The following is a 15,191-nucleotide window of genomic DNA, read 5'->3' as shown; positions in this document are numbered from 1 at the left end:
CCTAAGAAATTACTTAGGTAGTAAAGATATAATACTCATTTTGGCCAGGCGTGGTGGCTCCCACCTGTAATCCCAGCACTTTGGGAGGCCAAGGTGGGCAGATCACTTTAGATCAGGAGTTCAAGACCAGCCTTGCCAATATGGTGAGACCCCATCTCTACTAAAAAGACAAAAATTAGCCAGCCATGGTGGTGCATGCTTGTAATTCCAGCTACCTGGGAGGCTGAGCTACAAGAATAGCTTGAACCTCGAAAGCAGAGTTGCAGTGAACTGAGATTGTGCCACTTCACTCCAGCCTGGACAACAGAGCGAGACCCAGTCTCAAAAAAAAAAAGAAAAGAAAAGAAAGAAAAAGAACACTTATTTATTTTACTCCACAATCTGCAATTATGTTCAGGGCTTGGCAGAGATGGCCACCTCTGCTCCACAAAGCATCATTTGAGGTGGCCCAACGAGGACTAAAGGATCCACTTCCAAGAATGGTTCCCTCACATGGCTGGCAAGTTGGTGCCAGCTATCAGCTGGGATCTCAGTCAGGGATGTGAGTTAGGGGTCTGAGTTCTTCTCCACATGGACCCCTCCCCAGGGCTGCTGGGACTTTCTACAGCACAATGGCTAGGTTCCAGAAGTGGGTGTTTCAAAAGATAGGAAGAGGTAGCTCCTAGTCTTTAATGACTTGGGTGCAGGAATGCGCACATCTTCGCCTGTACTGTATGCTCTCAGTCAAAGCAGTTACAGGGCCTACAATCTCCCAGGAAAGGAGACATGGACCCAATCTCTGGAAAGAAAGATTGTCAACCAATCTGTGTCCATCTTTAATCTGCCTCAAGCATGTCAAGACTTGGAATAGGCCGGGCGCGGTGGCTCAAGCCTGTAATCCCAGCACTTTGGGAGGCCGAGACGGGCGGATCACGAGGTCAGGAGATCGAGACCATCCTGGCTAACACAATGAAACCCCGTCTCTACTAAAAATACAAAAAAATTAGCCGGGCGTGGTGGCGGCGCCTGTAGTCCCAGCTACTTGGGAGGCTGAGGCAGGAGAATGGCAGGAACCTGGGAAGCGGAGCTTGCAGTGAGCCGAGATCGCGCCACTGCACTCCAGCCTGGGCGACAGAGCGAGACTCCGCCTCAAAAAAAAAAAAAAAAAAAAAAAAAGACTTGGAATAGGTTGGCTATGATTACTCAGAGATGTGATCCTTGGTTTTCTCCATGAAATTTCTGGATTGGTGTGATTATTATGCACTAAAACCCATCTAAGTCACTTTACATGATTTTCTTCCCATGAAATCTGTTGATAATCACGCTTAAACCACTTTCCCTCCTTTAATTTAGAGTACAAGAGTGAGTTAAGAGTTATTTTTTCTACTACAGAATGCTTTGAAATACATCTCTTCCAGCTCCAAGATCTACGTATATACATGAAATCTTTAATTTAGTTTCTGCCAATGATTTAAACACTATTTTTATCATAATATGTATCACACCAAATGTATATAAATGCAAAATCACTAAATCTAAGCAGTTTTAATGTCATAAATGTCATTTATCAGATTATCTCAAGTAAGAAGTGAATTCATTTGATGTTACCTAAAAACCTTAAAGATTATAAATGTGTTATTACAGTTGTGTTTTTATGGTATGAAATTCCTACTTTAGAGTGAAGCTCTTGTAGATGAAATAACAATTTTCTTTGAAGAATTTTACCTTGCAGTTACATTTGCTGGGAATAAACCATTCCATCAAAAAGGAGATACTGACCTATGAGTGCTGCATGTTGACAAATAAGGTTGTTAAACCATGGAGACCAAGGAGAACATTCTTTACAGTGAAGTGGTTGAGGTGGTCACCACCTTAACCAAACGATCAAACTCCACAACCACATCACTAATGGTCTAACAACCTGATGTTAAATGCCTCCCGGCATGATACAGTAGGAAGTAAATGGTACCGACTGTAAAATAATCTTGCCCAAAATGACTTGACTCTAATTGAGCCTTAATATCTTTCAGTAAGCCTTTCTCAACTAGTTCCTCAGCTGAACTATGGATCCACAGAAAGTGAGTTGAGTGATGATTGTCAGTTCTCCTAAGAACGGAACATAACTAGTACCATTCTAGTTGCATGGGATAGAAGTTACTTCACGACCTAAAATGAGTGCCTTAGGACAATACCCCTCAATCCTCTCATGGGTCCCCAGTTGTGAAGGGTCAAGTTCAATGAGAAAATAATCAGGCAAATCCAGAATGTGGCATATTCTACAAAACAACTCATCTACTTTCTCCAAAGAGAAAATATCGTGGGGGAAAAAAAACATGGTGATTATTAATTAAAGGAGTCTAAAGACTTCAGTCACAGTTGATGATAGTTTATGCCTCTTTTTGGCCTTCACCTACAAGGATTCATACAGTCTGTGCTCTTGTATCAAGCTTCTTTCACTCAACATGTCTGAGATTCATCTATGTTATTGCAAGATGCAATATCTCTTTCCTTCTGTTACTGTGTAGCATTCCTTTGTATATACATATGCCACAATTCAGTTATCTGTTTTATTGTTGATGGATATCTGTGACTTTTCCAGCTTGGGGACATTGTGAATAAAGCTGTTGTAAGCATTCTTGCAAGGGTCTTTGATGGCATGTGCAACTCTGCGGTGTAGACTGAGGAGAGGAATTACTGGTTCATAGAATTAGTATCTGTTGAAGGATTTTAAATACTGTCAACAATTTTCCTAAGTGGTTCAACCAATTTGCACTTTCAGCCAAAGGATCTGGGAGGTTCAGTTGTTTCATATCCTTGCCTCTTCTAGGAGATGGGGAAGAGGTCATATTGACTGTGGTAAAATATGCACACCAAAATTTACCATCTTAGTCATTTTAAAGGGTACAATTCAGTGGCATTCAGAGGTTGCCCCAAGAGAAACAGCTTGGGGCAACCTTCTGGGGCAATGAAAATATTCCACATATCAACCTGGTTGGTGGTCATATAGGGGTCACAATTTTTACATAAGTATGTAAAAATTCATCAAGGTACAGATTTGAGGTTATACCCTTGTATGTAGGTTCCACCTCAATGAAAGATCAGAGAGCAAGAGATTAAAAAGACAACAACCAAATGTAATGGGTGAAACTTAATTGGCTCCTGGTTCAAAACAAAAAACACTTACCAAAGACAGTTTTGAATCACTTGGAGAGGTTTTAATATGGCCTGGATATCAGATGCTATTAGGGAATTCTTTTTCATTATCTTAGGTGTGATCATTGTGTTGGGGTTATTAAGGAGAATGTTCGCATTAGGAAATGCATGCTGGGGTATTTAATTAGGGGTACATTATCGTGCTGCCTGTAACTTACTTTCTAATGTTTCAGCAAATGTGTCTGTGTGTATGTGTGTGTGTGTGTGTGTGTACACATAGAGATAAAAACAAAGCAAATATGGAAAAAAAAATGTTAACCATTGTTGAAACTAGGTGGTGGATATGAAGTTGTTATATTATTTTTTCAACTTTTCTGAATATTTAAAACTTTCCAAAACAAAAATCAAATGTGTTGGGGGAAGATATAGAGAGTTGAAGTGACCAGCTTAAAATGACAAGGTAACTAAGGAGAAGACCCTAAAAGAAAACTCTAGCAATCTTGATCCTCTCTGTGCCATCCTGTACATTGTCGCTTACCAGTGTTAAAGACTGATTGTTAAATTTGAATATGCTTTTTAAAATTTATTTCCTTCTTCAAAGTGCTTCCAATAGTCTAACAGGAAAGCACAAAGACACCCCTAGATTTCTCTTATAAATAAACTTGCATTCTGCCTGCAAATCAAACCTCCCCCTGCCCCCGTCTCTCGCCTGTTACATAGGTACTTTCAGAATCACTCCACAATCATTTGACCCATGTCCATATTCCCTTTTTCTAATGCAAAAGCTAAATTGAAAGCTAAGCGGCCCAGGCAGCCCACAAAGCCCCATGATTTCTGCCCTGAGCGGGAGGGGACCTGGTGAAACGCCGCGCCGCTGTTTCAGGTTCACTGCCCAGCTGCCACGCTCAGCCCAGCTTCTCAGGTGGCTGGGCCACTTTGAAGGTTTACTTTCAATTAAAAAAAAAAAAATAAGAAAGAAGCCAAATCGGCAGCTGTCAGGGATGCAGGGGAGATTTATTCTGGGTGGTCAAAGGGGAGCGTGGCCAGCAGTAAAGGCCTAAGGTAGGCAGGAAGGAAATTCAAGCTGGAGAAAGAAATTCCTCCTGGCAAGGTCAGCCGATGCTGGGCTAGTCCTTCTGGGTAAGGCTGCCCGATTCCTACTGCCGGACCTGCTCAAAAGGGAGCCGCGGAGTCGGCTTGCAGACACTTGGAGAGTGGGTTTGGGGAGGGAACTGTCGGGGGGAGCTTTGAAAGCAGAGCTTATTAATCAGATGAAACCAGGCCTGAGGGATCCAAACATGACTGATTTTCAAATTGCTTCCTGATTCAAAAGCTGGTGTTGCCCACCTCAAAATGTGATGAGAGGTGAAGAGGCCAGGTCCCTGGGCAGTTCTGCACGCATCGAGCTTCCATTGAAGTCGGCCTGTGTGAAGAAGCAGAGCAGCTGTGCAGAGCGGAGCTGGAGTGGGGGGATGTGGTTTTATCACCTTTCATTTCCTGTCTCAATTCTGATATGGCTTTAGACGTTTCACATGCGAGTGTGAAAACTAACGTGTGCTTTGCAAAAGCAATCAGCCAAGCGCCCCACTAACCCTGATCAATGCCCTCGTAACTTCTAGAACCAATCAGTCAGCTCCAAACATGGGTTTTAAAATATTCTCAGCCCCTCTCCCCTGTTTACAGCCATGTTATTTATCCACGCAATCCCGGAAGTAATTGGAATATAGAAGCTCGAGTGGGTTCTATGCCCTCTCCATTTCCTCTGGACGTACTAATTATCCATGTTATACCCACTCGCTTCTTACCATGGATAACAAGGGTTATCACTGACGCTGTTAGTTAAGCTAGTAGACATTGCCCAACTATCCCAGACCTCATTAGGTATTTAAGATACATATATGTTTTTTATACTTTTATATATATTTCAATACCTATATTTATTTTATACTTGTACGTACTTTAAATACCTAACGAGGTATTTAAAATACATATATGTATCTAATATGTATGTATTTAAATACATATATGTATATATAAAATGCATATATATGTATTTAAATACATATATGTATATATAAAATGCATATATATGTATTTAAATACATGTATTTAAATNATACATATATGTATATATAAAATGCATATATATGTATTTAAATACATGTATTTAAATAAATACATGTATTTAAATACATGTATTTAAATAAATACATATATATTTAAATACAGATATATATGTATTTAAAATATGTATATATACACATATAGATAGAGATTTATTTTTTTAAAACAAACAAAATCATGATGAATTAAGCCTATTTTGTCGGATTTTCAGACATTGACCTTCTTGTATCTCTCCTGTCATTTCGGACGGTTCCCAAAGAGAGGTCCTTGCATGCGTCCATAAACCAGTCTGTCGAGGGAAGTCAGCCTGAAGCAGCCTCCCTCTTTCAAGTCGTGGCTCTGGGTGTCGCTTGTCCTTGTCCACCACATGGACCTTCTGGGTGGGAAGCCCCGGCACTGCCAGTGCCCATCTGGAGAATGCAGTGGTTACACAGCCTCCAGAAGACACTTTTCTTCCATGGGAGCTCCACTTTCCAACTGGGTTGTCAAAATGCTGCGTTCCTTGCACCATGGATGAAAATGACTTTCTCTGGCTCTGTATCACTTTGTGACATCTGGTCACTAAGTCAGCTCTGTTATGCCAAGAGAATCACAAAGTGTCTTTTGAAAGGTTTTATCAATGTGTGCATTTGTAAAATAATTCCATAACTTCGAGTCATCATTCCTCTCTCCAGGGGAGTTCAAATATAAGCCAGGGCGATCATTATATTAAACACTGCTTGCTTTTTCTTCCTCTGTCTGCCCAACTCTTTTTTCCCCACTTTTCCTCCCAGATTTTCTTCTCCAAAATAAATTTATTTCTCTTTCCCAGGTTACAGAACAAAATCTCATAAGATTTTAATATACGAAACAGATATTGATAGAGATGGAATGAAGGTATTCACGGGATTAACACTATCTGGGACTGTCCCTGATCAGTCGCAATTTTTAACAAACCTAAAAAGCCAAGTCGGGCCCAGTGATTCACGCCTGTAATCCCAGCCACGGTGGGAGGATCACGTGGGTGGATCACCTGAGGTCAGGAATTCGAGACCAGCCTGGCCAACATGGCAAAACCCAGTCTTTACTAAAAATACAAAAATTAGCTGGGCATGGAGACACGTGCCTGTAATCCCAGCTACTCGGGAGGCTGAGGCAGGAGAATCGCTTGAACCTGGGAGGTGGAGGGTGCAGTAAGCCAAGGTCGAACCACTACACTCCAGCCTGGGTGACAGAGAGAGACTCTGTCTAAAAAAAGAGAAATAGGCTTATTTTGTGACTTGTAAACAATGCCTACATTATGAAATAGATCAATCCTGAAAATTTGACCTTAGAACAATTTTCACCAAAATGTACATTATTTCCCCCATTAGCATCTATTATATTATCAAAGACAGAGTTTCATAAAGCAAAAATTTGGGTGTAAGAGATGCCCCAATTTAAATAATATAAAATATGTGGGGTAAGATAAATATTTGATAGGGAAGGGGTACCATATGTCTTTATGTGAAGGAATGGCACAAATGTAAAAGGTTAAGTAGATGTTTTGGTACAACTTACAGAAACAGTAAACGTCACCCCAACATGCACGTGCTGCCTCGGTGACCAGGAAGGAAGCCTCTCCATGGCTAAATACAACGACTTAAAATGTGTAATTAGAGGCTGGGTGCAGTGGCTCATGCCTGTAATCCCAACACTTTGGGAGGTCAAGGTGGGTGGATCACTTGGGCTCAGGAGTTGGAGACCAGATTGGGCAATATGGTGAAGCCCCGTCTCTACGAACACACACACACACACACACACACACACAAAATTGGTCCGGCATGGTGGTATATGCCTGTAGCTTCAGTTACTCGGGAGGCTGAGATAGGAGAATCACTTGAGCACAAGGGGTGGAGGTTGCAATGAGCCAAGATTGTGCCACTGCACTCCAGCCTGGGCGACAGAGCGAGGCCCTATCTCTAAACAAATAAATAAAACGTGTAATTAGATTCATGGAACATGATGTAATATGAAATTAGAACCTATTTTTGTAATAAAAGGTTGGGCATTAACTAGAACTGAGCTGCAATACCAGCTACAGCCAGTAGATGGTGCTTCCCTAAAGGAAGAAAAGACTGGAAGTTGAAAATTCTGCTTCTAGGAAGATACTTGAAGTTCGAGATCTTGAATTTATTGGGTACTTTGACATGTGGTTTTTACTAAGAAATAGATAGCTACTTTGAGAGCTCAGTGGGAACTGGAGTTGTAAGAGTAGATATAAAAGAAATGCCAACAGAAGAATTGTTTAGGAAAGTGGACATAGGTTTGTGAATGGGTAAGATAAGTACTCTTTTTCAGTGGATTTTGGGGAAGATTTTTTTAAGGTTTTGGAGGTCCTGGAGTGTGGCTATTTTTAAAAAGCCAAAAGCTTTTAGGTGGGGCACAGTGGCTCATGCCTGTAATCCCAGCACTTTGGGAGGCCAAGGTGGGGTGGATCGCCTGAGGTCAGGAGTTCGAGACCAGCCTGGCCAGTATGGTGAAACCCTGTCTCTACTAAAAATACAAAAAATTAGCTGGGCGCAGCGGTGGGCTGTAATCCCACCTACTCGGGAGGTTGAGGCAGGAGAATCGCTTGAACCCGGGAGGCGGAGGTTGCAATGAGCCGAGATCATGCCACTGCACTCTAGCCTAGGTGACAGAGCAAGACTTCATCAAAAAAAAAAAAGAAGAAAAAAAAAGTCAGTAGCTTTTAATATTGTTAGGAAAGCTTCAGGAATGACACTAATGACATAGGTACAGAAAAACTTCTCTACTTACCTTATAGTCTCGGGGGATTGTAAGGGCTTCTTGAAGAAGTGATTGTGGTTTGTAATGTCACGGGGTAGCAAGGTGTGTGTGTGTGTGTGTAATGTGGATGGGAGGTGGATGGGGTGGGTTGTGTGGTGTGTGGAGTGGATACTGGGGGTGGATTTTGTGGGTTGGTGTGGGCCTGTGTGGACGAGCAGAAGTGTGTCACGCACGGAGAGGGCAGGTGTGGGGGCGGATGTAGCAGAGTGTGTGTGTGCACACATATGCCCTCATGTGAGCCCCTGGGACAGCCTTACCTTCTAGCAAGGGAGAAGGAGAAGTCATTGTTTTATCATTTTTTAGAGCGTTTATGTAGCCTTAACTGATTTTCTGAGTTTAAGTTAATACAAAATATGGAGAAGTGAGGGGGAACTGTGATCAGATTGCTTTACACTGTAACACAAAACAACCCTTCCCGTGTACTCAGTGGCTGCAGGACAGAACGAGAACACGGAAAAACTATGTGGAGCTACTGCCATCTGGTGGACCACACAGAGACTGCTGACGTGGATGGGGGAAAGACTCTTAGGGGTTTTGTTGATTTAGATTTGCTTTTTGGTTTTGTTTTCTTTGGGGTTTGTGTGTTTGTTTGTTTGTTGTTTGTGTTTTTTTCTTTTTTGAGACAGAATCTCTCTCTGTGGTCCAGGCTGAAGTGCAGTGGAGCGATCTTGGTTCACTGCAACCTCGACCTCCTGGGCTCAAATGATCCTCCCACTTCAGCCTCCTGAGTAGCTGGGACTACAGGTGCTCACTACCCCGCACGGCTAATTTTTGTTCACCATGTTGCCCAGGCTGGTCTCCAACTTGTGACCTCAAGTGATCCGCCCACCTTGGCCTCCCAAAGTGCTGGGATTACAGGCGTGAGCCACCGCGCCCAGGCAATTGGTTTTGTTTTGATTGGATTTGATTCGGTTTTTTGTTTGGTCCACTTACCAGTCACCTCTTTCTACAAGCTCTGTCTTACTAACTTCCCTATGTAAGAATGGTGTGAACAGAGCCTCCTGAGAGTCGAGAGACAGTGTGGGACGAAGCTTCAGCACCTGGACTCAAGTTGCAGATCCCTGAATTCAAGTTCTGGCTTCAGCACCCGCTGATTGTGCCGCCCCAGGCAAGTCAACTGCTCTCTTCATCCATTTGTTTCTAAGGAATGAGGCCATTCATCCCGTGCTGGTGGAGTAAGTACCGTACCTAAATTTCTGCATTACCATTATCCATGCAAATCCTGTTTGGCCTTCTCTATACAATGTCCAAGACATCAGCTACACGGCCTTGCTATAGAAGGACTGGGTTGTCTGAAAAGACACAGGGCCAAGCAGGGCTGCTCTGCCGTGGGGCAGCTGTAGGGGCATTACTCTCTCTTGCATCCCTACAAATAGTACTATAAAAGCAACAATTAATCAAGCTATGTCACTTCACTGTGGCGCACATTCATGCTCGCGTTCCTGTTGACTCCGTGCCAGGCAATCTCTAACTCCTTTAAGGCAAGGGCTCTGCCTACCCCATCCCCCAGTACCCGCTCCATGCTATGAACCTGGCTAGGGGCTATTGTCTCAAAGCAGCAGGGATTTTCCTCAGTCTGGAGAATGGACTAGAAGAATATGACCTTCAGAACTTCAGATCATCCATGTGATGCTAGATGGAAAAAAAAACAAAAAAAAAAAAGAAAAGAAGAATTGTGCTCACACCAACTTGATTCCAGAAATGAGAGGCCAGGAAACATAGAACATGCAACCACCCACCTAACTGGACCATGACCCAGATGGCCTACATTGGAGACAAGAAAACAGGAAAGACAGAGTAATAATTTTAAAAACATTTGTTTCCAGTTATCTAAGAAGAAACTGATAAGTGTCTTCCTATGGAGGAAAAAGCAGATCTTTTTTTTTTTTTTACATCTTTATCTTGCCTATTGGAAATTTTCGGTAAGGATGAATATCAGAAAAATGTTCACAATTACCCTAAACTTTTTTGCAGGTTGTTTTCTTTTATGATCAACTGTGACCTTTAGTAAGACAGCAGAGAACAGGCGGTTTGGAAATTTGAAGTGAAAGATAAAGTCGACTCCTTCTACTAATCCTTTCACAGAGCTACTAATCTTTAACCAAATGGGCTGGTTCTCTTTAAGGTCCTCTCTCTTCTTTTATTCCCTCGCAGAAGTAGAAACATGTGAAGAAATGTCTATGAGCATAAGCAAGGAGAAATGCATTTTTTAAAAGGCGCTATTTAATACAAAGTGCATAGCCCTTCGTATTGCAGTATATGACTTAAGGTGGAAACTTGAAGAGACTGAATGAGGTAATTCAGGGAAAGATGCTCATAGCTAAGAACAGCTTGTTTTTCCCTGCGATGCCCTTCCTCTTCCATTCTCGTGGTACAATTTTACTCTCTTGGGTACCTGTATCCTACCATTGTTATGTTGTGTAGTTTATGATATTTCAGAATCACTTATCTTTACCACTAAATCATTTCTCAATGAATATGTTCCTATCGAGAAGTAGCCATGACCTTAAAAAAAAGTCTGTTCTCTTGCATGATAATGTTCAGTAGCTTCTGTCTGAACACACAGAAGAATAAGCAATGTAAATATCTGCTTCTCTTTTCTATTCAACTTTTAGAGGCTGTTTAATACACAGCAGGGTAAGTGCTTGACATGTCAGTTAGCTATTGCTGAATAGCAAACACTCCCAGAATGTAGTCTTATCATTGCTCAGGAGTCTCTGGGTCAACTGGGTGGTTCTTCTTGTCTAGGCCATGGTAGGCTTCCTTCAGCTGGCCTCATTTTGCCTGGGATTGCCCACGCATCTTCAATAAGCTGCTGAGTTAGCTTGAGTGAGGCTGGCTGGTCTAACATGGCCTCAGCTGAGACGCCTTGATTCTCCTCCACGTGGTCTCTCATCCTCCAGGAGTCTAGCCTGGGGCATGTTCACCTGGAAGCTGCGAAAACTGCCAAGAGATAGAACAGATGGGCACAGGCTTCTTGAGGCTAGGCTTGGAACTGGCAAGGTGTCACTTTCACTGCCTGTTGACAGCAGTCTGCTGGCCAAAGCAAGTCACTCTTGATGGAAGGAGTTACGAAGTCAGAGTGCAAAGGGTGGGAATACAGTCATAGTGCAAAGGCTGTGGCCATCGTGGAAGGTCTGCACAATGTACGAGGAAGACAATCAGATCATGACAGCTCCAATTTATGAATACCCCTGAGAGTAGACATTTATTATCTCTGCCTCCTTTTTTGTTTTTTCTTTCTCGCTCTGTCACCCAGCCTGGAGCACAGTGGTGCGATCATGACTGACTGCAGCCTAAGACCTCCCAGACTCAAGCAATCCTCTCATCTCAACCTCCCAAGTAGCTGGGATCACAGGCACACACCACCATGCCCAGCTAATTTGTTTGTAGAGATGGGGTTCTGCTATATTGCCCAGACTGTCTACCTTCTTCTTCTGGTAACCGAATACGCCTTCATTTGAGGAAATTGTTCCTCCCTCTTCTGCTCACCTGGTTTGAAAAGAGTAGATCCTACTTCCCTGCCAGGAAGAGGAACTGACACAGGTGGGCAGTCCTGGCGTCCACCCTCCCCTCTAGAGACTGGTTCAGAGACATGCACAAGACACCAGCTGGGCATTCGATTGATTTTTTCCAGCATTTTTTTTTTCTCAATGTTACTAGGAGAGATCCTTTTTCTATCCACTTAAGAGAAACACAGGCATCCATCGTTCCAGCCCTGTGCAGAAGCCAGTCTGAGAAAATGAAGTTTTTGGAGTCTCTGGCTTTGGCCATCCCTGGGGTCAACTCCCACCACTGTCTTTAGGTACTTTGGTTGTAAAAGCCAATTAGCTCACTTTTGCCCAGGTGGTTCAAATTGTGTTTCTATCATTTGTATCCAAGGGAATCCTAACGGATGGACCCCTGAGAACATAAAATTTCCAACAGAAAAGGCAATGTTTGTACTTTCCAGGGTACTCACTAAAATAATGTCATGAATCACTTTCTGTTTACTTGTAGAGTAGGGGTTGCAATCTAGATATCAAAAGAGAAGAGACAGGTAGATTAAAAGGCCTAAATGAGGGAAAGTGGAACCCTGGGGGCTGACAGGTGTCTCTGTCCACTACCAGATTCAGCAAATTGTTTTCTTGAGGGAATGTGGGCCCAATATTACTGAATCTTTCAATTTTTTCAGGCAAAAAAAAAAGTTAAAATCCCAATTTTAAGGAGAAATTTTCTAATTTATAATTCATGACAACAAATTCAGTTCATCATATTGACCAGACACATCCATGAACCACTCTCTTGGAAGCTCTGTTATGAAATGTAGAGTGAACTCACCGATTTTAGAGCTGAGCCACTGCTCCACACCTTCTTGGAGTTCCTCATTCCTCCCTCACCTCCATCACCAACACACAAAAATGTTAGACACTTCATAAGCATTGCTAACAAGAACAGAGAAAACTTCATTGGAACAAGGGTGCTGGGTTTAGCAGCCACGTCACTCAGCATATCCACCTAATGGAACGTGATTTGAATTAGTGCCTTAAGAAAAATACAAATTACTAACCCGGGGCAGTGGCTCACACCAGTAATCCCAGCACTTTGGGAGGCAGAGGCGGGTGGATCGTTTGAGGCCAGAAGTTCAAGACCAGACTGGCCAACATAGGGAAACCCCATCTCTACTAAAAATACAAAAATTACCTGGGCATGGTGGCACACGCCTGTAGTCCCTGCTACTTGGGAGGGTGAGGCAGGAGAATGGTTTGAACCCAAGAGGCAGAGGCTGCAGTGAGCTGAGATTGTGCCACTGCACTCCAGCCTGGGTGAAAGAGTGAAACTCTGTCTCAAACAAAAAGAAAAGAAAAGAAAAAGAAAACTACAGATTACAATATGTTACGGAGTGGTGGGATGCTGATGGTGCAGTTGAAACTGTAGGTGTGAAATCCCTAAAGGCCAAAGTTCTACTTTATTATGCTTAAACACACGATGCGTTTGCCAGTGATTTCTCTGTTGCCTACAAGCTTCAAGCCCGCTTTTTTAGACACCACACCATAAGGCTGGAGCTAGGAGTCACACCTATTTCTCAGACTCTCTCGTCAGCTGGCTCTCAGTCAGCTTCCACCAATGGAAAACACTGGCAAGAAATAGGAAGATGGGAGATCCTGAGAAGAAACTCACTTAGTGCTTCTAGTGTGAGTTGGCATCCCTCCAGCAGCAGTGCACAGCAAGCCTCCTACTTCAATGCACCCCATCCGAGCGACCAGCAGCAGCTGTCACGGCTGTCCCCTCAACCCCATGTGGCAATCTGAGCACCAGCTGGCCCCACCCTATGGGATGCCCAAGCCCTAACCACAAAGCATCACAAATCAATCAGAAATCCAAGCGTCAGTCCTCCCGATACTTCTCCAAGATCCTAGGTTTTGATAACATCACTTCTCCCCTTATATTCTCTCAATGCCTAAAGATGTTATCTGTTTTCTCAAAGTATTAATCTCTGGGTTAACCAATTCTCCGCATTAAATTTCTTCTGCTTGAAATAATTAACATGTTTCTCTTTTCTTCGTTCAACTTTGACTGATAGCAGTTATTAGAATAAAAATGTACTTTGTATGCTAGAATTTCTTTTTCTGAACTCATAATGTGAAAAACGGTTTCTTCAAATACCAAGATCTTTACTACAGGAAAATTGTTACCAAAAAGCCACAGAAATTGTTCTGTAAAATCCCAGTTAAGGCCGGATGTGGTGGTTCATGCTCATAATCCCAGCACTTTGGGAGGCTGAGGTGGGCAAATCACCTGAGGTCAGGAGTTCAAGACCAGCCTGGCCAACATGGTGAAGCCCTGTCTCTACTAAAATACAAAAATTAGCTGGGGCATGTTGGCAGGCACCTATAAGCTCAGCTACCCAGCTACTCAGGAGACTGAGGCAAGAGAATCACTTGAACCCAGGAGGCAGAGGCTGCAGTGAGACTAGATTGCACCACTGCACTCCAACCTAGGCAACAGAGTGAGACTCCATCTCAAAAAAAGAAAAAATCGCTATTAGGATACTTTAGCTACTTCTGTCAAAATCTTCATGATTCATAAAAACACTTGGCCAACCAGGCGCAGTGGCACATGCCTGTAATCCCCGCTCTTTGGGAGGCTGAGGCTGGAAGATCCCCTGAGGTCAGGAGTTCAAGACCAGCCTGACCAACATGGCGAAACCCCGTCTCTACCAAAAATACAAAATGTAGCTGGGCGTGGTGGTGGGCACCTGTAAGCCCAGCTACTCGGGAGGCTGAGGCAGGAGAATTGCTTGAACCCGGGAGGCAGAGGTTGCAGTGAGCCAAGATCACACCATTGCACTCCAGCCTGAGAGACAAACAAGACTCCATCTAAAAAACAAAAAACAAAACAAAACAAAACGCTTGACCTACAGTGTCTTTCCTAATCAGCATTTATATCCCAAAGCCCTTCTTCACTCTTCAGGAGTCCATTTCTATACACACCAACTGAAGCCAATACTTAGGAGCCAATATTCTTAGGAATGTTCTGCCAATTATGCCAGTGGATTTGGATCTGGATTTAAGATGAGCAAATAAGTGTTTAAAAATCAGATTTTATAAGCCAGCCATGTTTGGGGGAGAGAGCAGTAATTACTCATTCTAGAACAGAAGGCTTCATTTTATGAAAGCATTTGCCTGAAGATATCTTAAGAAATTTACATATGCAAATATATATTTTCAAAAAACGAGATTACCTTTTTTTTTTCTTTAGAAACATCCACACTGATATGGTTTGGATTTGTATCCCCGCCCAAATCTCATGTCAAATTTTAATCCCCCATGTTGGAGGAGAGGCCTGGTGGTGTTTGGATGAAGGGGGCAGATTCCCCCTTGCTGGTCTCATGATAGTGAGTTCTCAACAGACCTGGTTGTTTAAAAATGTGTCACCTCCCCCTTCTCTCTCTTCCTCCTGCTCTAGCCATGTAAGACATGCCTGCTTCCTCTCCACCTTCTGCCATGATTATAAAGGCCTCCCAGACATGCTTCCTGTACAGCCTGCCAACCTATGAGTCAATTAAACCTATTTTCTTTATAAATTACCCAGTCTCAGGTAGTTCTTTATAGCAATGCTAGAACAGACTAATACATTCACCAAAC

Source organism: Theropithecus gelada, chromosome 18, assembly GCF_003255815.1.
Source record: "Theropithecus gelada isolate Dixy chromosome 18, Tgel_1.0, whole genome shotgun sequence".
NCBI classification, from domain to species: Eukaryota; Metazoa; Chordata; class Mammalia; order Primates; family Cercopithecidae; genus Theropithecus; species Theropithecus gelada.
Note: the sequence above shows the minus strand (reverse complement) of the source record.